This window comes from Tursiops truncatus, chromosome 1, assembly GCF_011762595.2.
Source record: "Tursiops truncatus isolate mTurTru1 chromosome 1, mTurTru1.mat.Y, whole genome shotgun sequence".
Lineage (NCBI taxonomy): Eukaryota > Metazoa > Chordata > Mammalia > Artiodactyla > Delphinidae > Tursiops > Tursiops truncatus.
Window position 1 is genome coordinate 24,106,200 of NC_047034.1, and position 26,016 is coordinate 24,132,215.

The 26,016-nt window shown below is 38.6% G+C and overlaps 1 long non-coding RNA gene and 1 pseudogene across 3 annotated transcripts in view; one reads left to right on the forward strand and one right to left on the reverse strand.

Moving 5' to 3' along the window:
• LOC141278040 (uncharacterized) overlaps nt 1-26,016 on the reverse strand; it is a 99,292-nt gene that overhangs the window by 36,887 nt on the left and 36,389 nt on the right. The window lies entirely within an intron of this gene.
• Nucleotides 9,269-10,678, forward strand: LOC101317124 (beta-citrylglutamate synthase B pseudogene; annotated as a pseudogene).

Sequence of the window (26,016 nt, forward strand, 5' to 3'; positions counted from 1 at the left end):
GACAGACCTACTAGAGAATGGACTTGACGATACAGGGAGGGGGAAGGGTAAGATGGGACAAAGTGAGAGAGAGGCATGGACATATATACACTACCAAACGTAAAATAGATAGCTAGTGGGAAGCAGCCACATGGCACAGGGAGATCAGCTCGGTGCTTTGTGACCGCCTGGAGGGGTGGGATAGGGAGGGTGGGAGGGAGGGAGACGCAAGAGGGAAGAGATATGGGGACATATGTATATGTATAACTGATTCACTTTGTTATAAAGCAGAAACTAACACACCATTGTAAAGCAATTATACTCCAATAAAGATGTTAAAAAAATAAAAAATAAAATAAAATAAAATGGGCCCCAATACCGAGGTCCCTCTCCCCTTGACTCTGTATATTGAACATATCCCTTGCGCGATTCATCCACTTTAAGGCTTCGGTTTCCACCTACAGACTTAAAGACTCCCAAATCTGGGTCTTAGCCCAGATAGCTCTCCCAAGCTCCAGACACATATTTCCAACCATCTGGACACTCCACCTGGATGTCCTGCAGGCACCTGAAGCATACATAGCACATTCAAATCAAACATGTTATCCTCCGGCCAATGCTGCTCTCACCCGCGTCTCTGTCCTAGTGAATTGTGTCTCCAGCATTAGACACGCCTGAGTCATCTCAGATTCCTCCCTCACCCTCATCCAAATAAATCTACTCCACACATCCTGGTAGTCTCTCTCAGGAGTGTTTCTTGAGCACAGCCAAGCCACCTTTCCTAGTGTCACCGCCCTGGTCATCTTGGAAAAGAGCCTCTGAACTGGTTTCCCTGCCCCCGGCCTCTCCTTGCTCAGCTCCATCCTGCACTGTTTGCAGAGTTACTGATTGTCTCTTTTGTGTGGTTCTCCTTTCCTGTAACGTAACGTTGGGAATTCTTAAAATGGCATAAATGGAGACTTCCCTGGTGGCACAGTGGTTAAGAATCCGCCTGTCAATGCAAGGGACACGGGTTCGAGCCCTGGTCCGGGAAGATCCCACGTGCCATGGAGCAACTAAGCCCGTGCGCCACAACTACTGAGCCTGTGCTCTAGAGCCCGCGAGCTGCAACTACCGAGCCCACGTGCCACAACAACTGAAGTCCACACGCCTAGAGCCCGTGCTCCACAACAAGAGAAGCCCCTGCTCACCACAACTAGAGAAAGCCTGCGTGCAGCAACGAAGACCCAATGCAGCCAAAAAAAAAAATTTTTTAAGAAAAAAATGGCATACATGTTCCTTAAGCCTAGCTTTCCTTTTCATTCTGACTAATCTCTCATCACTCCCCCAGAAATGCACCCCTTTGCCAAATGAATTTACAGTTTCCCAAACACCCCAGGCTCACCAGTGATTTTGTGCTTTTACGTACAATATTCTCTGAGCCTGGATTCGCCCCAACCCTGCTTCCTCTTTCATTGTCCTACTTGTCCATTGTATCTCAGTTTAAAAAGCACCTCCTCTGAAAAATTTCCTCCAGTACATTGGGCATGATGGCTTGTTCTGCCTTCCTGGATCCTGCACTGTTTTGTTTGAGTTTCAATTTCTCTGTTGATGCATTTGGAGTCTTTACTTAACTGTAGTTAAGGTGCTTAAGGGCAGCATTATGTTTTATCTACTTTGGCATCTTCCTCATGTAGCACATAGAGGTTGCTCAGTAAATGGTAGAGGAATTTGTTACTGAAAGCAGGTATTTCTCATTAAAAACATTTTTTAACAGCTTTATTGAGATATAATTCACACATCATACAATTACCCTTGTAAAATATACAATTCCATGGTTTTTAGTAAGTTCACAGGGTTGTGAAACAATCATAACAATCTAATTTTAGAACTTTTTTGTTCCCCCAGAAAGGAACCCCATACCCTTTAGCTATCACTTCCCCAACCCCCCAGTACCCTGACCCAGTCCTAGGCAACCACTTATCTACTTTCTTTCTATGTAGATCTGCCTAGCCTTGATGTTTCATATAAATGGAATCATACAATATATGGTCTTTTGTGACTGGTTCCTTTCACTTAGCAGAACCTTTCCGAGACTCACTAAGGTTGTAGCATGTACCACTATTTCATTCCTTTTTACAGGCTGAACCACACTTTGTTTATCCATTCATTTGTTGATGGCCATTTGAGTTTTTTTCACTTTTTGGCTATTATGAATAACATTGTTTTTAACATTCATGTACAGGTTTTTGTGTTTTCATTTCTCTTAAGTATATACTTAGGAGTGGAATTGCTGGGTCATATGGGAACTCTACATTTAACTTTTTAAGAACCTGCCAAAATGTTTCCAAAGCGGTTGCACTATTTTATATGCCAACCAGCAATTAACGAGTGTTCCATTTTCTTCAGATCCTCATTGACACTTGGTATTGTCCATCTTTTTTATTATAGCCATCCTGGTGGTTATGAGGTGATATCTCATTTTGCATTTCTCTAATAACTAATAATTTTTAGCACCTTTTCTTGTGCTTTTTTTTTTAGCCATTTGCATATCCTCTTTGGAGAAATATCTATTCAACTCCTTTGCCTATTTCCAAATTAGGCTATTTGTCTTTTTATTGTTGAGATGTAAGTGCTCTTTATATATTCTAACCTAAGTTTCTTATCAATTATATGATTTGCCAAAGTTTTCTCCCACTCTATGGGTTATCATTTTCACTTTCTTTTTACTGGAGTATAGTTGCCTTTTTCACTTTCTTAATGGCATCCTTTGAAGCACAAAAGTTTTTAATTTTGATCAAGTCTAATTTATATATTTTTTTCGTTTGTCACTTATGTTTTGGTACCATATCTAAGAAGTTATTGCCTAACCCATAAAAATTTACCCTTATGTTTTCTTCTAAGAGTTGTATAGTGTTAGGTCTTACATTTATGTCTGTGATCCATTTTGAGTTAATTTTTGTAAATGGTTTAAAGCAGGGGTCCAACTTCATTTTTTCGCATGTGAATATCCAGTTGTCCCACCACCATTAGTTAAAAAGACTATTCTTTTCCCATTGAATCATCCCAGTACTCTTGAAAGTCAACTTCCCATAAATGTAAAGGTTTATTTGTTGACTCTCAATCTTATTCCATTGAGCTATATGTCTATTCTCATGCCGAAACTTTTAATCTTTAATTTAATTTGAAAGACGTCATCCCTGTCAATAATTACGTTGAAGGCAATATAGTTCGAAGCTCAGAAGGGCCCCTAAAATTACACTAAGCTCAAGATCCTGAGATAACACTTGCCCTAGAGGAAAGCAATGAGCTTTAGCTGCCGAAGGTCTATTCTTGGACTCTTTTTAGGAGAGGGAATCATGCATGGGTCAACATTCTTGGGAACTGGCTGTCCTGCTCAGCAGACTTCCTCTCTCCAGGTGGTCTCACTGAAAACATCCATTCTTCTTTTGCTTCAAAATAAGCCCCACCCTGTCCCAATCTTACTGTCTCCCTTATCCCAAGATTCATATTTTGAGTTTCCCAGGATATTAGGTATAGTTTTTAGTAATGTGTAATTCATTTTTTCAGCATATATTTAATGAACATCTGCTGTGTGCCAGACATAGTTCTTGACTCAGAGAATAACAGTAGTAAACAGAACTCATTACTCTCAAAGAACTTACATTTTAGAGGCACAAAGAAGCAAAATCAAGTAATCAAATAAATAAAGTAATTCCAGATAAATGCAATGAAGAAAATAGAGGTAGGGGCTTCCCTGGTGGCACAGTGGTTGAGAATCTGCCTGCCAATGCAGGGGACACGGGTTCGAGCCCCGGTCTAGGAAGATCCCACATGCCGCGGAGCAACTAGGCCCATGAACCACAACTACTGAGCCTGCGCGTCTGGAGCCTGTGCTCCGCAACAAGAGAGGCCGCGACAGTGAGAGGCCTGCGCACCGCGATGAAGAGTGGCCCCCACTCGCCGCAACTAGAGAAAGCCCTCGCACAGAAACGAAGGCCCAACACAGCCAAAAATTAATTAATTCATTTTAAAAAAATAGAGATAATAAGATTGCAAATGAAAGCGGGACCTTATTTAAATAGACTGGTCTAAGGGAGCTCCCCAAGGAGGTGGTATTTGAGCACAGTCCTCAGTGTTGATAAGTGAGCTATGTGAAGATCTAAGAGGAAAGTAATCCAGTCAGAGGTAACAGCAAGTACAAGGGCTCCAGTAGGGTATGTGGAACAGTGAGAAAGCAAATGTGGCTGGAGCAGAGTGAACGAGCAAGAAAGGGGTAGAAGGTAGAGGTCAAAGAAGAAGCCGAGGGCAAGATCGTGCAGGTCTTCATAGATTAAAATCAGGAGTTTAGATTTTATTTTCAATATGAGGGAAAATGCTTGGAGAGTTTTAGCAAGGGACTGATGTGATCTAATTTACACTTTAAAAAGATTACTAGAAGAAAAGAGATGAAAATCTTTGTGACCTTGAGTTAGGCAAAGATTTCTTAGATACAACACACAAAAGCTTGATCCATGAAAGAAGATATTAAAAAATTGGGCTTCATTAAAATTAAGGAGTTCTGCTCTCTGAGAAACACTGTTTCGTGGATTAAAAACAGGGCACAACTAGTTCAGTATGTAAGGAGCTTGGAAGTTGCTACTCCATCTTAACAAGCAGACAGCTGACAAACTGAAAAATCAACCACTCTTCTTGGATCCCTAAGAGCAGTGAGGTCACAAGGCAAGCTGCTACCCCAAAATTGAAGAAACAGGCAGGTAAATACAGAGAATCACAATTTGCCAGAGCAGAAACCCACAAGCAAAAACCTCCATGGGAACCAGTGCTGGGGTAGAGAAACCTGAACTGTAATTGACACATTATTATAGGCTCAGTGTGAACAACTCTGAGAGATAAAAGCTCCAGGAAGACCCTATCATAGGGAGGCCTTCACATTTTTGTGAGTTTTGTGTCTAGGAACTCAACTGTGTGCTCAAGTGCGTATCACAGAAAAATTCCCTTGTGCTTCTGGCCTGGGGACGAGAAAATGAACCATTTTGAAACACACCGGATCATTCTGCTCTTCTTAACAAGGTCTGTCCTCAGGAGAAACAATTTAACTAGAGCCTACCCTGTTAAGGTTTTATTAGAGCCTAACTGACCTTGGGGAAGGGAAATACTTAATTCCAGCCCACTCTAGCCATCCTGTCCCACCTAAGGCAGGGTTGCAGCAGAAAGGGTGGGGGGTGGAGTTCAGGAATTAATAAGCACTTGTGACGTTCACAGTCCAGAAGCATAGGTTCACTAAAAGCCTGAGACCTAATCATAGGACTATAGAACGCTTCCCCTCCCCCACACCTTACCACATTACTAAAGGCCTATTTAGAGTACTTCCTTTTACCTAGTACATCACGTCCAGCTATCAAGAAAAAAATTACAAGGCATAATAAGAGGCAAAAAACACAGTTTGGTGAGATAGAGCAAGTATCAGAACCAGACTCAGATACGGCAGGGATGTTGGAATTATTAGACCAGCAATTATAGCAACTATGATTAATATGCTAAGGAATCTAATGATAAATTTGACAGTCTATAAGAATAGATGGGCAAAGTAAGCAGAGAGATGGAAATTATATGAAAGAACCAAAAAGAAATGCTAGAGATTAAAATAAACACTGTAACAGAAAGGAAGAATGCCTTTGATGGGCTTATTAGTAGACTAGACACTGCTGAGGAAAAAAAGAAATCTCTGAATTTGAAGATATCTCAATAGAAAGCAGTGCTTAGTGGGAAATTTATACACTGAAGGCATATAGTAGAACAGAAGAAAGATCTAAAATCATAATCTAAGCTTCCACATTAGAAAATTAGAAAAAAAAAGAGGAAATTAAATTCAAAGTAAGCAGACCTCATGGATATTGAAAGGATAATAAAGGAATACTATGAACAACTCTATGCCCACAAATTTATAATCTAGATGAAATGGATTATTTCCTTGAAGGACACATCTGCCAAAACTCACACAAGAAGAAATAAACAGTCCAAGTAGACCTGTATCTTTCAAAGATCTTGAATCAATAATTAATAGCTTTCCAAAACAGAAAGTGCGAGACCCAGATGGATTCACTGGTGAATTCTGCTAAACATGTAAGGAAGAAATTATACCAATTCACTACAGTTTATTTCAGAAAAAAAAAGCAGAGGAAATACTTCCTAACTCATTCTATGAGGCCAGCATTTCCTGAATACCAAAAACAGATAAAAATTACAAGAAAAGAAAATTACAAACCATTATCTCTCATGCAATAGAGGCAAAAATCATCAACAAAATATTAACACATTGAATTCAACATTGCATAAAAAGAATGATATACCATGACTAAGTGTGATTTATCCTAGTTATGCAAGACTGGTTCAACATTTGAAAATCCATTAATGTAATCCATCACATCAACAGGCTAAAGAAGAAAAAACATGTGATCATATCAATAGATGCAGAAAAAATATTTGACAAAATCCAGCAACCATTCACGATAAAAACTTTTAGTAAACTTGAAATAGAGGGAAACTTCCCCAACTTGATAAAGAATATCTACAAAAAAACCCAAAATAAAAACAAAAAGACTTACAGATAACATCATACTTAATAATGAAAAGCTTGAGGCTTTTCCATTAAGATCAGGAACAAGGCAAAGATGTCCCCTCTCACCCCTCCTTTTCAACATTATACCATATGTGTTAGTTAATGCAATAGGACAAGAAAAGAAAATAAAGGTGTACCAATTGGGAAGGAAGACATAAGACTATCTTCTTTTGCAGGTGACATGATTATGTATGTAAAAAATCCAAAAGAATTGACAAAAAACTCCTGGAACTAATAAGCAATTATAGCAAGGTTGTAGGATATAAGGTTAATACAGAACAGTTGATTGCTTTCCTAATATACCAGTCATGAACGAATGGAACTTGAAGTTAAAAACATAATATTATTTACATTAGCACCACTCCCCCAAATTAGATACTTAGGTATAAATCTAACAAACTATGTATAAGATCTATATAAAGAAAACTACAAAACTCTGATGAAAGGTATCAAAGAAAAACCAAATAAGCTGAGATACATCCCATGTTTATGGACAGAAAGGCCCAATATTGTCAAGATATCAGTTCTTCCCAACTTGATTTATAGATTCAAAGCAATCCCAATCAAAATCACAGCAAGTTGTATGAATATCAACAAACTGACTCTAAAGTCTATACGGAAAGGCAAAACACCCAGAATAGCCAACACAATATTGAAGAAGGACAAAGTTGGGGGACTGACACTACCCAACTTTAAGACTTACTATAAAGCTGCAGTAATCAAGACAGTGTGGTATTGATGAAAGAATAGACAGATAGATCAATTGAACAAAATACAGAGCTCAGAAGTAGACCCACATAAATATAGTCAACTGATCTTTGACAAAGGAGCAGAAGAAATGCAATGGAGAATAATCTTTTCAACAAATCATGCTGGAACAACTGGCCATCCACTTGCAAAAAATAAATCTGGACACAGATCTTACACCCTTTACAAAAATAACTTTAAAAGGATCACAGACCTAAATGTAAAATGCAAAACCATAAAGCTCCTAGAAGACAACATAGGAGAAAACCTAGCCTTGGATATGGCAATGACTTTTAACATACAACACCAAAGGCATGATCTATGAAAGAAAAAATTGATAAGCTGGACTTCATCAACATTAAGAAACTTCTGCTCTGCAAAGACAATGTCAAAAGAATTAGAAGACAAGCCACACACTGGGAGAAAATACTTGCAAAAGGCACATCTGATAAAAGACTGTTATTCAAAATATACAAAGAACTCTTAAAACTTAACAATAAGAAAACAAACAACTCAAAAAATAGTCCAAAGACCTTAACAGATAACTCACCAAAGAATATAACAGATGGCGAGTAAGCACATGAAAAGATGTTTTGCATCACATGTCATGAGGGAAATGCAAGTGAAAACAACAACGCCATACCACTACACACCTATTAGAGTAGGCAAATCTAGAACACTGAAAACACCAAATGCTGGTGAGGATGTGGGGCAAAAGGAACTCTCATTCATTGCTGGTGGGAATGCAAAATGGTACAGCCACTTTGGAAGACAGTTTAGCAGTTTCTTACAAACTTATGGGCACACAAAAACCTGCACATGGATGTTTATAGTAGTTGTATTCAAATTGTCAAAATTTGGAAGCAACCAAGATGTCCTTCAGTGAGCGAATGGATAAACAGTGGTAAATTCATTCAATGCATTATTATTCAGCACTAAAAAGAAATGAGCTATCAAGCCATGAATAGACATGAGAGAATCTTAAATGTGTATTACAAAGTAAAAGAAGCCAATTAGAAAAGGCTATATCTTGTATGATTCCAACTACATGACAATTCTAGAAAAGGCAAATGGAGACAGTGTTGGCCCAGGGTTAGGGGAGAGGAACGACTAGGCAGAGCACTATTTTTAGCACTATTCTATATGATACTATAAAGATGGATACATGTCATTACACATTTGTCCAAACCCATAGAATGTAAAACACTGAGTGTACCCTAATGTAATCTATGGACTTTGGATGATTATGATGTGTCAGAGTAGGTTCATCAATTGTAACAAATGTTCCACTCTGGTGGAGGATGTCGATAATAGGATAGGCTGTGCATGTGGAGGGGCTAGGAGTATATGGGAAATCTCTGTACTTTCTGCTCAATTTTGCTGTGAACCTAAAACTAACCTAAAAAATCCTAACCCTAAAAACTCCAACAAAGTACTTCTATTCAGACTATTTCTAAAAACTTTCTAAACTCAACAGTTAGAAAACAATCTAATTAGAAAATAGCAAGGGAATTCCTTGGCAGTCTGGTGGACTGTACTCTGCACTATCACTGCCAAGGGCCTGAGTTCGATCCCTGGTGAGGCAATTAAGATCCTGCAAGTCGTGCATGGTGCAGACAAAAAAAAAAAAAAAAGATTTGGACTCTTCAGTAAAGAGGGTATACGGATGGCAAGTAAGCACATGAAAAGATGTTTAATATCTTTAGCTATAAGGGAAATGCAAATTAAAACCACAATAGAGAGTTCAGGTCTTTTGAGGATGAGCTGCCTGTTCTCCGTCCTTGGTGCCCTGCAGTAAACGCTGTACTTTCCCTCACCACATCCCGGTGTCAGTAAATTGGCTTTGCTGGGAGGCTGGCGAGGGGATACAAGTTCGATTCGCTAGAAAGAGTCTATATTCAGGAGGAAGTAATCCCAGAAGAGGAAAACAGGCAAATCAAGATGTGTAGCTCTGTGGCTGCCAAGTTGTGGTTTTTGACAGATCGTCAAATCAGAGAAGACTATCCCCCAAAAGAGATCTTACGAGCATTAAAGGCCAAATGTTGTGAGGAGGAACTGGACTTTAGGGCTGTGGTGATAGATGAGGTGGTGCTAACAATCGAGCAAGGAAACCTGGGTCTTTGTATCGATGGAGAACTAATTACTGCCTGTCCTCAGGTGGTGGTAGTGACAGTACCAACCCCTTGGGTGCAAAGTGATAGTGACGTCACTGTTTTGCGCCATCTAGAGAAGGTGGGAAGCAGGTTGATGAACTGACCTCAAACCGTCCTGAACTGTGTTAATAAGTCTTGGATGTTTCAAGAGTTGGCAGGTCATGGTGTTCCTCTGCCAGACACTTTCTCTTACGGTGGTCATGAAAATTTTGCTAAAATGACTGATGAAGCAGAAGTACTGGAGTTCCCAAAGGTGGTGAAGAATACACGGGGTCATAGAGGCAAAGCAGTTTTCTTGGCTCGCGATAAGCACCCTTTGGCTAATCTAAGCCATCTTATTCGCCATGAAGCTCCATACCTATTTCAGAAGTATGTTAAAGAGTCTCATGGAAGGGATGTACGTGTCATTGTCGTGGGATGTCGTGTGGTTGGCACAATGTTACGCTGTTCAACAGATGGGAGGATGCAAAGAAACTGCTCACTAGGTGGTGTCGGGATGATGTGCTCATTGAGTTAACAAGGGAAGCAGCTAGCTATGCAGGTGTCTAACATCCTGGGATCGGATGTGTGTAGCACTGACCTGTTGATGAAAGACGACAGCTCCTTCTGTGTCTGCGAGGCCAATGCAAATGTAGGTTTCATTGCCTTTGATAAGGCGTGTTATCTAGATGTAGCTGGTATCATAGCGGACTATGCCGCCTCCCTTCTGCCCTCTGGCCGCCTCACCCGGCGTATGTCCCTGCTCTCCGTGGTGTCCACGGCCAGTGAGACTAGTGAGCCGGAGTTGGAGCTCCCAGCCAATACTTCTGTCGACAACATGAGCGCAAGTTCCAGCTCTGTTGACAGCGATCCTGAAACCACGGAACGAGGGCTGCTCACCAAGCTCGCAGGGGGCCTATTCAACGGAAACCAACTGCTAGCCAATGAAATCAGACTCCTGGTGGAGTGATTCCACCAGTAAATAATTAACCAGCAAAACCTTTGTAAAACTTTCTTTTTCCTTTTTCCTTTTTTTCTTTTTCTTTCTTTCTTTTCTTTTTTAAACCAACTTGCAATGCTGTTCATGGAGAATGCTCAGGAAGATGAGAGAAAATTGAGTAGGATTAGTTAGGAGAGAAGAACGGGGAGATAGATGAGACGTTTGCTACAAAGATGTTACTGATTTTGATTTACAAATCCTGCAGATAGAGAGGCAGAAGAGGTGAGATACAGAAAAATGTCAGGCTCTCATAGTTGCCCTTTTAAATTACTCAAAAATGTGTAGGCTCTCAGGACATGAAGAACATAATTTTTTTCATGGTTTTTGTACAGTTGGTACAAATTTCAGAGTAGTGTAACTTCACATTGTGTTGTAATCGGTGAGGAAGACATCTATGTAAATTATAATTTTTTCTATATAAATCTGAAAATTCAGCCTATACACTATTATCTAGGAGCTTTATGTTCATAATTATGAAATCTTGAAGGGCTCTTTCATTGACCTTTCCCCCCTTAATTTGGGTGGGAGGGCAACATGAATGTGACCCAATAAAGGTTTTTTTTAATGATAAAATTGGCATGTTTGCATGATAAAAGGGAAATGAACAGTATTGCAATGCCTGGCACACAAAATAACATTTACTCCATTGTAGATAAAATTGCACTAGTTAAAAATATGTGCATTGACTTGTATTTGTTAGTATTTTAGCCTTTTTTGAAAGATATATGCTCTGTTAATGTTGCTTTTTTTTTAATACATGTGAGTATTAACATTCCCTGATCTATGCCTACATCCTTAACAATGGCCAAAATGAAGAAAATGCTACCTTTTTTGTTAAAGACACTGACTTGAAACATGTGCATTTAAAGCCTTTTATTTTTTTCCTTTTTCTTTTGGTGGTTGGGCATTTAAAGAATAAGGACAAGGAAAAATATTTTTGGGGGGGCAAATGAAGGGTCTATAAATTCCTAAGTATGAAGTTGAAGTGATTTCTAATACCAGTGTTATATATCTGCATTTTTCACATTTTAGGACAGTGTCTGTGTGTGCGTGCACGTGCGTGTGTGTGCACACGCATGCACGCTTGCATGTTTATGTACTTTGCATTTTGTTTATACCAACCAATCAAAAAGGGTAGATTCTAGAAAATGGAGCATGATGGGAAACAGTTTTTTACCTTAAAAAAAAAAACAATTGAGTTGTTTTCATGACTGTAATCTACTGGGTAGAGGTACTCACCTAGAGACATGAGGAGAATAGCTGCTTCTTAGGCTTTTGTGTATACGTATGTTGTTTGCTTTTTTTCTTTGGTTGTAGACTGTTCAGTGTATGATCTATTCCTGTCTACATGCTTTTCCTCTGCTTCTTGCTGTGCATTTTCTCCTATTACACATAGGTTTGGGGGTGGGGGTGGCTGAACATTTTTGTTTGGGAACTTATTTAGCAGTACTGAGTCTCTTATAGCCCTATTCTGAAGCCTTCAATATTCTACTCTTTATATTACTTTATTTCTGAATTTATAAAAGCCCCCAAACTGCATATAATATGAGACTTTAAACATGGGTAAAACTATCCCAATGAATGGTTTGGAAGGTGTGTTAAGTAATGGAGGCGCTCCAGAGCTCAACATAATTTTTTTAAGAAGCAAGTTCCATCTCCCTACAACCCTCTGGAGCTTTTGACCCGAGTCCTTTCTTGCCTCTCCAGTGCTTTTTTTCTTCAGATGGACCTTAAACATAATTTCTTGGACACTACTAGAGAGACTGTGAGGCAATAAGATCAGCATTAACCAGCTCTGACAGAGGTTTGATCATGCTTACTTGTACCGTTTTCCCCCCATTTTAAAAAAGGAATGTAATAAAACTTGTTTTTTCCATAAAATTAAATAATATTAAGATGAAAAAAAACCCACAATAGATATCACTGCACAACTATGAGACCAGTTAAAATAAAAAATAATGTCAATACAAATGCTGGTGAGCTCAGGGAGAAACTAAATCTCTCATACATCACTGGTGGGAGTGTAAAATGGTACAACCACTCTGGAAGATAGTTTGGCAGTCTCTTCCAAAGTTAAATATATACTTACCACACAGCTTAGCAATGCTACTCCTGGATATTTACCCAGAAAGAAATGAAAATGTATGTTCGTTCAAAAGCACATATATGAATGTTTATAGCAGCTCTATTTATAATCATAAACGGGAAACAACCTAAATGTTCTTCATTGGAACTATTCTATATCTTAACTGTGGTAGTGTTTACAGGATTATATACATATGTCAAAACTTGCAGAATGACCAACCAGGTGAATAAGGATGCTGTTAACTGAAATGGGGATGACTGGGGGAAAAGCAAAGTTTCAGGAATGTGGAGTCAAGAGTTGTTTTTCAGACGTGCTATGTTTGAGAAGACTATTTGACACTCAGTAGAAATGGTATGTTTGACCTTGGAGCTAAGGAGAGTAGTCAGAAATGGAAGTATAATTTAGGATTCATCAGCATTCTGGTGGAATCTTTACATCGAAAGCACACCATCAACGGTCACCAGATCAATGTGACCTTGGTTATTTTGACACTGGGCAGTGTGGGTACAGACGACCAGCTGTATTTTCTTTTTCTTTTTCTTTTTTTTTTAAACTCTTCTTTATGTATTTTCTTCGTTAGTTGTGACATGAATATGAAATGAGACAGAAGTTATTTCCTCCATGTTACTTACAACTAAATCTAGATGTATCTGTCAAAGGACTTTAAACAGAACTTTTACCTTTGACCCACCTATTTTGTGAGCAACAAATTGCAGCTCAAAACAGGGCTGGGGCCTCGAACTCTTGAACTACTGTGAGCTACAAAAGATGCCAGATTTGATTGATCCTATAAAAATGATTTATTGTACATATGCATGTGTGCATATGATTCATAAATATTTTCAGCAAATTGAAAACATATTTTAAACGTATGGAAATTAGCAGAAATAAAAATGAACAATAGATAGTAAGGGGAATAAAATACTTGATTTGTAACTTCACGGAAGTAAAAAAAAATTTGCTTAAACAAATCCATCCTATGTAAATAAGAAGTTAAAAGGAAAAGTCGGCTCCAATGTACTCTACATTTGCACTTCTGTAGTCAGAGCATTTTGTTTTCTGTTTTGTCTTGGAATTGGTTCCCTTATATAACACATGTCGGAATAGCTGGAAAAATGTGATTAACAGTTGCCAGCTGAAATTCTTGTCCCGCAAGGACAACTCCCTGCTGGCTCCTTATTTTCTTCTCATATTTGGGGTACTGGGAGCTAGTGGTTGGAGCACAGTCAGGCAGGCAGGCAGTGTGGCTCTACAGGAGAGAGAATTCCAGGGTTGGGCCCTCTCACTTTGCAGCTATCATTAATTTCCTCCATCTTCTTGCCAAAGCCCCTTTAAGACTCACTGTGGTCTCACACAGGGTGTGGCCAGCAGGAATTTTGCCATTATCCGGATTCCTGCAGGAGCCCAATCTTGCCAACGTATAATTTAGGTGCTTAAGGAAGAGGGAAAGGTGAACCAACACTAACGCCTTGGCCTTGATTTCCTCATCCACCAAAGAAGCACAGCCTTGTACACATTCGAGAGCTTACCTTCTAGGGGAGGTTTTGAACAAATATACAGCCAAATTCTAATTTTGGTTCCACCAGATGTGCTGTTTTGGACATCTAGCAACCTCTCAGTTTTCCAGTAAATGCTCTACAATGAAGCTCATAAATGTAGTTAGAAAGTTCCTTTGACAGAAGACCCTATTAGGAAGGAATACGTTCAGAATGGATAGCATAGTTTTTGCCACATGGGTACTCAGAAAAAAATTTTTTTTAATTTTTTTGGTTTTTTTGAGTTGAGCTCCTTAGATGACTGGAAAATAATACTAATGGGCATTTGCTAAAACAGTTATAAAAATAAGAGAACTAATTCTAAAAATCTTTAATCTTTAGGGTGCTAAGTAAATCTTACGATATCGACATGCCCTTTTCCCTATGTCTCAGGTACTGTCCTTTCTTGCTCATACCAGATTCCCTTTCACCACCTTCAATCAAGCAACTGATCAATATTTATAGAACATTTACGATATAACTAGCACCATAAAAGGCACCAGGCAGAATCCAGAAGATGTGGAATGCATGGTCTTTGCCCTCAAGTAGTTTATAATTTATTTAGGAAATACTAAAATTCAAAACAGCAGCAAATGACATATACCATCTAAGTGTTATATCAATACCTTAGAGATGTAGTCATAATCTGAGGCAAGGGAGGTTAGTGAAGATTGGAGTGCTTAAGAAAAGCTTTATAAATCTCTTCTTTCTCCTGGGGAGGAAAGTGTGGAAGGAGGAAGGTCAAGCGTGTAGAATCTCGGAGCTCAGAGCCTAGAGAACAACAATACCATTTCTCACTAAGCAGGCAATTGTGTGACAAAGTTCAAAGAGACAACACGTGTAGATTTATCAAAATGGGGTGCCAAGATAGTCTCGAACGGTGTTGTCCAGTACGGTAGCCAATAGACACATGTAGCTATTTAAATATAAATTAAAATCAAGTAAAATTAACATTTCATTTCTTCAATCTCACCAGCCACATTCAAATGCTCAATTGCTATATGTGGCTAGTAGTACCGTATTGGACAGAACAAATATCAAACATTCTCATCATTACAGAAAGTTCTCTTGGACAGTGCAGGTCTAGAACCATCAAAGTGTGAAGGAAGCTTGAAAGGATTCCCCCAGCCATTGGCATATTGCTGCAGCTGCTTTCTGTGGACACAAGGTTTCCAAAATCCAAAAGAGGTTTAATTATTTTAAACAAATGGACGTTGAGCAGCTATTAATACAAGGCTGGGGAATGTGATAGACAGAAAAGTGAATCAAGCAGATTCCAGTCCTCAAAGAGCTGAATACCTGGGGGAAAAAAGATGTGAGCACAAACAACTGTCACAAAAAAATTAAAGTGATAAGTATCCTTAGGGGAATAAAATTAAACATGTAGGAGTTCAAAGAAGGGGCAGATTAGTTCTATTTGAAGATTTCAACAAGGCTTCTGAAATAAGGCATTATTTGAGCAGAACCTTGAAAAGGCAGTGGGTGTGGTAGAAAATAATCCCTGGGAACCAAGAGGCCAGAGATGATCTTTAGGTTCAGCTATGCCCTAACTAACTATGTGGCCTTGGGTAAGTCAGGCTCCAGGCCTCGGTTTCTTTATCGGTTGAGTAAGGGTAGCAAAGGAGAAACCAAATTTCCAGATGGCGTGTCCAATGCAAGCAAAGGCACAGGGACAGATGGTTGTATGTACAAGAAATCTAATAGTCTAATTAATGCTGAGGTGCTGTCACTATACGCCTATCTTAAAACTTGTTCCTGGGCATTATGTAACTCTAAGACAACTCAAAAATGTTTGCTTGCAAGAATAAAAAACCACCATCACAAAAACAAAAGCTAGATTTTGGTAATGCCTCCCCCACTCTACCTTATTGACATACATCGTGTACATTTGTAAGGTGTCCAATATGGTGATTTGATACACTTATATATTGCAAAATGATTGCCATTACAGCATTAGCTAACACCTCCATCACATCGCATAATTACCACTTATTTTTTTTGTGGTGAGAACATTTAAGATCTACTCTCTTAACAACTTTCTGGTATATTATACATTATTATTATCCAGAATCACCATCTGTACATTAGATCCCCAGAACTTATTCATCTTATAACTGAAAGTTTGTCCCTTTTGACCAACATTTCCCCATTTCCCCCACTCCCTAGCCCCTGGTAAACACCATTCTATTCTCTGCTTCCATGAGTTCAGCTGTTTTAGATTCCACACATAAGTGAGATACAGTGTTTGTCTTTCTCTGTCTAACTTATTTTACTTAGCATAATGCCCTCAAGGTCCATCCATGTTGTTGCAAATGGCAGGATTTCCTTCTTTCTCGTGGCTGGACAATATTCCATTGGAATAATATATATATATATATATATATATATATCTATCTCACATCTTCTTTATCCATTCATCTGTTCATGGACACTGAGGTTGTTTCCATATCTTACCTATTCTGAATAATGCTGCAATAAGCATGGGAGTGCAGATATCTCTTCAAGAGCCTGTTTTCATTTCCTGTGTATATATATCCAGAAGTGGGATTGCTGGATCATATGGTAGTTCTATTTGTAATTTTTGAAGAAACTCCATACTGTTTTCTGTAGTGACTATATAAATTTATATTCCCACCAACAGTGTTCCCTTTCCTCCACAGCTTCGCCAATATGTGGGTCTCTTGTTGTTTTGATGATAGCCATTTTAATAGATGTAAGACAATATCTCGTGGTTTTGATTTGCATAGACAACTGTGATGTTGAATACGTTTTCGTGTACCTGTTGGCCACTTATATGTCTTCTTTGGGGAAATGTCTATTTGGTATCTCTGCCCATTTTTTAATGTGACTGTTTGACACTATTGCTATTGAGTTGTATGAGTTCTTTACATATATTGGTATTAACCACTTATCAAATATATGATTTGCAACAATCTTCTCCCATTCCATAGGTTGCCTTTGCATTGTTTTGCTTGTTTCTTTTGCTTTGTAGAAGCTTTTTATTTTTAAATTTTTTAAATTTATTTATTTTTTTTGCGGTACGCGGGCCTCTCACTGTTGTGGCCTCTCCCATTGCGGAGCACAGGCTCCGGACATGTAGGCTCAGCGGCCATGGCTCACAGGCCTAGCCGCTCTGCGGCATGTGGGATCTTCCCAGACGGGGGCACGAACCCGTGTCCCCTGCATCAGCAGGCGGACTCTCAACCACTGCGCCACCAGGGAAGCCCTGCAGAAGCTTTTTAGTTTGATGTAGTCCCACTTATTAATTTTTGCTTTTGTTGCTTGTGCTTTTGGTGTCATATTCAAAAAATCATTTCCAAGACCAATGTGAAGGAGATTTCCCCTATGTTTTCTTCTCAGAATTTTACAGTTTTGGGTCTCATGTTTAAGTCTTTAATCCATTTTGAGTTAATTTTTGCGAGTGGTTTAAGATAGGGGTCCAATTTCATTCTTTTCCATGTGGTTATCCCGTTTCCCAATGTCATTTATGGAAGACACCATTCTTTCCCCTCTGAGTATTCTTGGCTCCTTTTTCAAATATTAGTTGACCACATGTGAAGGATTTATTTCTGGGATCTCAATTCTGTTCCATTGGTCTATGTATCTATTTTTATGCCAGTACCATACTGTTTTGATTACTACAGCTTTGTAGTATAGTTTGAAATTAAGACATGTGATGCCTCCAGCCTTGTTCTTTCCCAGGATTGCTTTGCCTATTCAGAGTTTCTTGTGGTTTCATTTGGTTATGTCTTAATAGTTCACATTAAATATGAGAAGTAAAGCCAAACAAATGGAAGCAATAGTATTTGTATTTAAATATGGCTTTTAAGTGGAGCTAGAGGATGACTCCATTAATTTGGTCCCCTCTGGGAAAAGGTTTTATTCATGGAAAATATGAGTGAGAGCCACACTTTGGGAAGCAAGAAATAAAATTACAGGACATTTCTGAGGGGGAAGAAAAGTAAGTCAGAGTCTGAAGCTGAGAAATCACTACTGAACAGGCTGTTAAAGGATAAAGCTGACATGAAAAGAGCAAAGCCAAGAACATGGTAGTTAAAATAAAATGTGGGGCATATGTGGAATGTGGAGTCCCTTGTTAAGAAGCAGACAGAAAATAGTGCATAAGTGAAATACCAGCTCAGCAGGTTTATAGATCTCTATCTCTAGAGCGATTATGAATATATAGAGAGAAGTATTTTCATTTTGCAGCTGTACCAAAGCATCTGTCAGTAGTTCCATTATCATTTTCTTGTGCATTTATTTTTATATCCACACAGAAAGATTAGAGTAGGTAAAAATATATGCTCTGTGTGTACAAATATACTGAAATATTTATTTAGTGGTTAAAATTAAAAGTTCCTGGAAATTGTTTTTCTAACCCCACAGCTCCCTACTGGCTAAGGGCACACTTCGCAGTCCCTTACTGTTCACCTAAAAACCTGAAAATAAGATCCAATATAAGCCCAGGGAAGAGACATAGCTATTATAAATAGAGATATTATGTAATCATCTACCCATCCAAGTTTTTAAAATAGATTGAAATGCTACTCTCTCCAAGATTTATAGAATTTGCTTTAAAAATAAATATGTGGACTTCCCTGGTGGTCCAGTGGTTAAGAATCCATCTTGCAATGCAGGGGACACCAGTTTGATCCCTGGTCAGGGAACTAAGATCCCACATGCCGCGGGGCAACTAAGCCCGCACGCCGCAACTACTGAGCCCATGCACCACAACTAATGAGTCTGTGCACCACAACTAGAGAGAAGCCCACGCACTACAACGAAGAGCCCAACTGCAATGAAGAGCCCACATGCCGCAACGAAAGATCCCGTGTGCCACAGCTAAGACCCGATGCAGCCAAAAAATAGATAAATAAATATTTTTAAAATTTTTAAAAACTAATTAAATGTGAATTTTGTATGTATATGGCTGAAATCCATGCTTATATTTGTTCAAGAGCCCTTAAATCCAGACTGATGTCACTTTTTCTATTGCTATAGATGACTGTCATTACTGTATGAAATTAACCAGATAAGGTTAATTGTTAGGTACCATAATTAAGAGAATGGAATTAGCTTTCGTTTGACAAATTCAATTGCATGTTCTTTTTTCCTTTTGCTTTATTTTCTTTTTCTAAAACATGAACTCCAGAAGGTAGAGTTAACATTTAGTCAGGATCAATTTTAAGTGAAAGACTGCTATAAGAACTCACATGTCAAATGGGTCCTTCAACTTCTGCAATGAATTACTAACATATATTTTAAAGAAAATTACCCATGTCATCTAAGTTTTCAAATTGGTTGGCCTAAAGTTATTCATATTATTCTGTCTTTTATAGTGCAGTGATTTGTGATTTTGTGATTCTGTTCTGCATGCATGGTTGTACCCTCTTTATGATTCCTAGTATTGTTTATTTGTGCCTTGTTTTCCTTGATCAGTCTCGTTAAAGACTGTGTATCCCTATTAGATTTTTTTTCTAAGAACTAACTTTTGGTTGTATTTATTTACTCTGTTATGACTTTGCTTTCTATTCAGCCTTTATGCTCTTATTTTTATTCATGTTTTCTGTTATGGATCAAATTGTGTCCCCCTTCCGCCAAAAGATGTTGAAGTCCTAACCCCTGGTACCTCACCATGTGACCTTATTTTGAAGTAGGGACATTGCACATGGAATTAGTTAAATTGTCACGAGGTCATACTGCAGTAGAATGGGTCCCTAATTCAACATGACTGGTGTCCTTATAAGAGGAGGAGAATTTGGCCACAGACACAGGTGCAAAGGGAAGACAATGTGAAGATGCACAGAAGGAATGCCATGTGAAGATAGGATTAGAGTGATGCATCTATAAGCCAAAGAACACCTGAGGTGCCGAAAGCTAGGAGAGAGGCCTGGATAATTCCTCCCCTTCAGAGGGAGCATGGCCCTGCCTACATCTTGATTTCAGACTTCTGGCCTCCAGAACTGTGAGCCAATAAATTTCTGTTGTTTTAATCCACCTAGTCTGTGGTACTTTGCTATGGCAGCCCTAGGAAACTAATGTACCTTCCTTCTCTACTCTAAGTTTATTACTCTATCGTTTTTCCAGTTTCTATTTTGAATGCTTACCTTGTTTATTTTCAATCTTTTTCTTAATAAAAAAAAAGGATATACTTTATCTCTAGATTTTTGTAATTTTCATTGTGATTTCCTTTTTTTTTTTTTTTTTTTTTTGCAGTACACGGGCCTCTCACTGCTGTGGCCTCTCCCATTGCGGAGCACAGGGTCTGGACGCACAGTCTCAGCAGCCATGGCTCACGGGCCCAGCCGTTCCACGGCACGTGGGATCCTCCCAGACCAGGGCACAAACCCATGTCCCCTGCATCAGCAGGCGGACTCTCAACCACTGCACCACCAGGGAAGCCCATGATTTCCTTTTTAACCTTGAGTTATTTGGTTGTAAATTTTTAAGTTTTGAAGTATGCAGAAAGTTAAATATTTTTAGTGTTGATTTCCAATTTAATTGAATTATAGTCAGACTATGTTTGCTATTGATTGTTTTTTAATTTGCTGAGACTAATTTTTAACCTAGTAGGTGATACATTTCTTTTGTAAAAGTTCCATAGATACTGAAAAAGAATATACTGTATATATTTTTTATTTGGCTTGGTTCAGAGTATTACATGCTTTAGATTTACGTATTAGCTCAAACTTTTAAATTTGGTGTTCAAATATTCTGAGGAGTTGCTAATTTTAAAAATTCTTTTTGGTCTATCAAAGGTGTGTTAAAATTCTTTACCATGATACTGGACTGGTAAATTTCTCTATAATATGGGCAGTTTTTCGTTATGTATTTTGAGCTACCTACAGGTTTGTGACTGTTACATATCACATATATCATGTTATCATGTAGTGTACCTCTTTATCCTTATTAATTTTTGCGTTTTTAAATTCTATTGCATCTGGTATTAAGATTTCTATACCAACTTTCTTTTTGTTAATATTCTTTTGCTTCAAATCATTTTCAATTCTTATATATTTTTTATTTTTCCAAATGGTTCTGTTTTAGATATGTCTGTTGTGTGTAGTATATAACTGATTTTGGTATTCTATGCATTCTGATAATATCTTTGTTTTAAATCAATTTTTAACACATTTATGTTTGCTGAGGTTAACGATAACATTTGAACTTATTTTTAACTCTCTTTTCTTTGTATTTTTACCATCTTTTGCTGTTCTTTCCCCACTTTTCCTGCCTTCTCTTGCATTGAAAATATTTTCTGCATTCCCTTTTTCCTCTTCTGCTGGCTTAGGAGTAAGACATGGTATTTTATTTATTCTAGTAGGCATCCTCAAACTAACATACTTACTTAACTATTCCATTTTCTGAGAACATCTAAAGTTATTCAGTATTTTTATCCTTTTCCCTGACATGAAACTGATCTTAGCATATATTAACTTCCCCTTGAGTAATTCTCATCCTCTTTTCCCATTCTTTACCCCCTCTAGTTTTTTCACTTTTGTTCAGAGTTTTGTCTAGAGTTCATCCTTTAAATAAAGGCAAAAAATGGTGAGTTTTGTAAGAAAATTAAATTAAATGTACTAATCTAATTTATCAATTTCTCTGTTTATCATTATCAATCTCTGTTCTCTTTTGTTTTTGCTGAAATGCATTCTTTTCTTAATATTTATTATTTATTATTAATATTTATTTATTTATTTGGTTGCATCGGGTCTTAGTTGCCCGCACAAGGGATCTTCGTGCCACGTGGGGGATCTTAGCTGCAGCACACCAACTTCTTAATTGCAGCATGTGGAATCTAGATCCCTGACCAGGGATCGAACCCGGGTCCCCTTCACTGGGAGCACGGAGTCTTAGTCATTTGACCACCAGGGAAGTCCCTGCTGAAACACATTCTTGCTACTTATTTTCATTCATGCTACCTATTTTCATTCTTGCTACTTATTTTCATGTTTTCAAAACACATTCTTGCTACTTATTTTCTTGCTACTTATTTTCATGAAAATATTTAAATCACTGTCTTTTTGAAAATGTCTTTGACCCTCACTGTTAAATAATAGTTTAAAGAGATATAAGATTTTTATATTCTCAGCTATTTTCCCTCAGGACTATAAAGATATTATTTCATTGTCTTCTGGCATCGGTTTCTACACATGAAAAGTCAGCTATCAATCAAATTCTCATTTCTATTAAGGTGATATGTCTCTTCTCTCTAACAGATTTTAAGTTCTATATTTATCTTTGATGTTACACAGTTTCACTAAGACATGTGGATTTATGTTTATCCTGCTTGGCACTTTATATGGCTCGTCAATCTGAGATCACAGATCTTTCTTTAACTGTGGAAAATTCTTAGCTATTACCTCTTCAAATAGTGGTTCCGCACCATTCCTTTCATCCTCATTCTCTAGAACTCCTTGTAGACGTTATGTTGAAGCCAATCAATTGGTCCTCTCTGTCTCTTAACTGCTCTCTCACATTTTTTTTTGTCTCTTGTCTTTCTGTCCTGTTTCCTGGGTGAAATCCTCAGCATCATCTTCAATTCATTCATATCCTCTTTAACTATTTCCAGTCTAGAGCTTATCTCATCTGTTGAATTTTTATTTTGATGACGCTATTTTTCACTTCCAAGATTTCTAGTTGTTTTTTTAGTATCCATCCATTCTGATTTCATTTATGCTGGCATTTTCCTCACAATGTCTTGCTCTTTTTTTTTTTTAGAGTTATTTCTTCACATATCTCTTTGAGCATTCTAAACATATTTAAATCTTCTCTCAGATGGTTCCATAACATTAGTTTCAACAGTAATAAATTGTGTACTTTTGTTTTGTTGGCTATCTTTCTTAGCATTGGGTTTTGATTGAAGAGCTCATTTTGAGACAAGGCTTGCATTCCCTCTGTCTCTCTTTCTCTTCTTCCCTCAACCCCCAGTGTGCTTTCTCCTTCCTGTCTAGTGGTTTTGTGATTGCCCTCCTTCTGCACTTGGCTCTGTGGACCCCAGTTCAGACCCAGATCTACTAACAGAGCTTCAGAGATCCAGCCCACAGGGACTGAGGACAGCACAGATCCAGGCACCAAACCAGGCAATGGACTGCTCCCTTTCCTGGTCACAAGGTTATATCTGTGTCCTCTTTCCTCTAAGTCCACAGTTTGCTAAAAGCTATAGCCCCAGGCAGGAATGACATCTTTTTCAACCTCCTTTCATGAATAGGAGGAGGCTGCCTCTGCCTCTGGCTTCAAGTGGTGAACCTGGCTTCAGTCTCCCATCTCGGCATGGAACTTTTTTATTTTAATTTACCCTGGAGGAGCCAAACTCCAGCTAACATTGCCTGGTTCCAGACCTAGAGCCCAGTAAGTTTGTGGCTTCCGCTCAGCATGAGCTTTGTATTTCTGTCCCAATTCTGGGCCGCAGAAGTGTTTATTTAGTTTTTAAGCTTGATAAATTTCATTTATCATTGCTATGTGTTTGGAGTAAAGACGTGTCAAAGAACAAACTTTCAGAGCTACTTGGACTAGGTTTGCGTGCTGACTTCTTCAGTGAACTAAAGACTCTGTAATGCATTCAGTTCAATCTTTAGTTCCCTCTTAGATGAGGACAGTATTTAGCCTGTGGCGACATGTCATAACTAAAACAATGTCAAAAGCATGGTTCTTTAAATGCTTTTATCTTAACACCTGATTATCTAACAATTAACTTGGTTATCTAATGATCTAATTCAGTTGTCATGATACTGAAAATACCACACTTTCCAACTTCCAGTTAATTTTCTTATCTACATTTTCATAGAATAACAAGCAATTTTTTTTAATGAAAAATGTCATCTCTTCACCCCTGAATTCTGGAATCTTCTAATGATTATTTTTACCAAGTAAATAAACCCAGGAGTAAATGAAATGTGGTTTACTGCTATGCTTCCTGGAATTTCTTGCAGCCAACTCAGGATAATAGCATCTCAGAGTTGGAAGAAATTCTTCATATGACCACACCGAATTTTTTTTCCTGTTGGTCTGCGTCATATTTGTGAAGGTTAGTGACTAAAAGGCTGAGACTTTAGAAAGTCCTGTGGCCAAGGTAAAAGCCCACTTCAAAGGAAGTTCGGACATTCAGCTTGTTTCTTTGAAGAGAATTCATTTCCATGAAAAATGTTCTGAAAACTTTCTGATGGGACCAGAGAGAGCAGAGAAGCCTGTTTTCCCCTTCATTTTACTATAAGTGGAGTCACATTGCCAGTGTCATGCTGGTACATGTTTAACAACTAGCTTTCCAGGAAAAAAAAAATGTACTGTTTGTCAACTTCCATGTTGTCAATACTCTCCCCGCGGCTGATTTCAAACTATCAGTGTGTCATCGCTAAACACAGAATTAGAAGGAGATGCCCATAATAGGTTTTCTGCGCGGATAGGACTCAGCTTCTGCACAGTACTGTGATAATGTCAAATCCAGTAGATACTTTCCAGACCTCAACTTGACCTCTCAGCAGCCTTCAGCATAGTTGCTTGTACCATTATTGAAACACTCTCTCCTCGGCTTTTCTGGCGGCCGTGCTGTCCCCTCCTCTCTCCTAAGCTTGGGCTAATGTTAAGTCTCACTGCCAGCTCTTCCTATGCCTATATTATCAGAGACACTCAGCACTCCTATTGGAGCTTGTTGCTCATTTCTCTCTACATTTCCCCCCTGGGGGATCTCATCCAGTCCCATAGCTTTAAAAATCACCAAAATGCTGTTAACTGCCATATTTTTATCTCCAGCCCAGACCTTTTTTCTGAGCTCCAGGCTTGATATCTAACTGCCTACTCAGATATCTCAGAGGCGACTCCAACTCAACTTATCCCAAAACTGAATTATTGACCCTCCTCTTCCCATGTCCCTTATCTAAATAAATGAAACTACCAGCTGTTCATCTGCTAAAACCACAAACCTAGGAGTCATCTCTGCAAGCTCCCTCCCCTTTGCTCATAACAGCCAACCCATTACCAAATACTACTGAAACCACTTTCGAAATATTTCTCAAATCTGTCTGTATCTCTCCATCTCCAAGCTCTCACCATCGCAAATGGACTACTGCAGCTGAACTCCTAAGCACTATCCCATCTTCTTCTCTTGCCCTTTCCTCCTGTGCTCTCCAGAATGGGCAGAGAGATCATTTAAAATGCCTTAAAGCCTGTACTGGTTTTCCACAGGATTTAATAGAAAATGAAACAAGCTTACATGGCCTACAGGGCCTACATGATCAGATTTCAGTTTAATTCTCCAACCTTATCTCCTACCCCTCTCCTCCTCAACTACCACACTTTGGTCCCACAAGTTGTTGGGTTTTTTAAAATAAATTTTTAGTTATTTATTTAATTTTGGCTGTGTTGGGTCTTCGTTGCCGCGTGCGGGCTTTCTCTAGTTGTGGCGAGTGGGGCCTACTCTTTGCTGTGGTGCATGGACTTCTCATTGCAGTGGCTTCTCTTGTCGCGGAGCACAGGCTCTAGGCGCGCAGGCTTCAGTATTTGCGGCACGCAGGCTCAGCAGTTGTGGCTCACCAGCTCTAGAATGCAGGCTCAGTAGTTGTGGCTTGCGGGCTTAGTTGCTCTGCAGCATGTGGGATCTTCCCAGACCAGGGCTCAAAGCAGTGCCCCCTGCATTGGCAGGAGGATCCTTAACCACTGTGCCACCAGGCAAGTCCCCCTACAGGTTGTTTAAGATTCTTAACATACATAATTCTGAGTATTGAGCTGTTTGCCTATTTCATGTCTATCTCTCCCCATTAGACTGTAAGCTCCATGAATGTAAGGACCATGGCTATTATGCTCACTGTATACCCAAGGCCTAGCCCACAGAAAGTACTCAATGCATATTTGTTGAAAGAAGTAATAAATAAATGAATGAAAACAAGATCATATTTTCAGATAAACCTTTTAAGGTTAAACCTTTTGGACACGTACAAAGG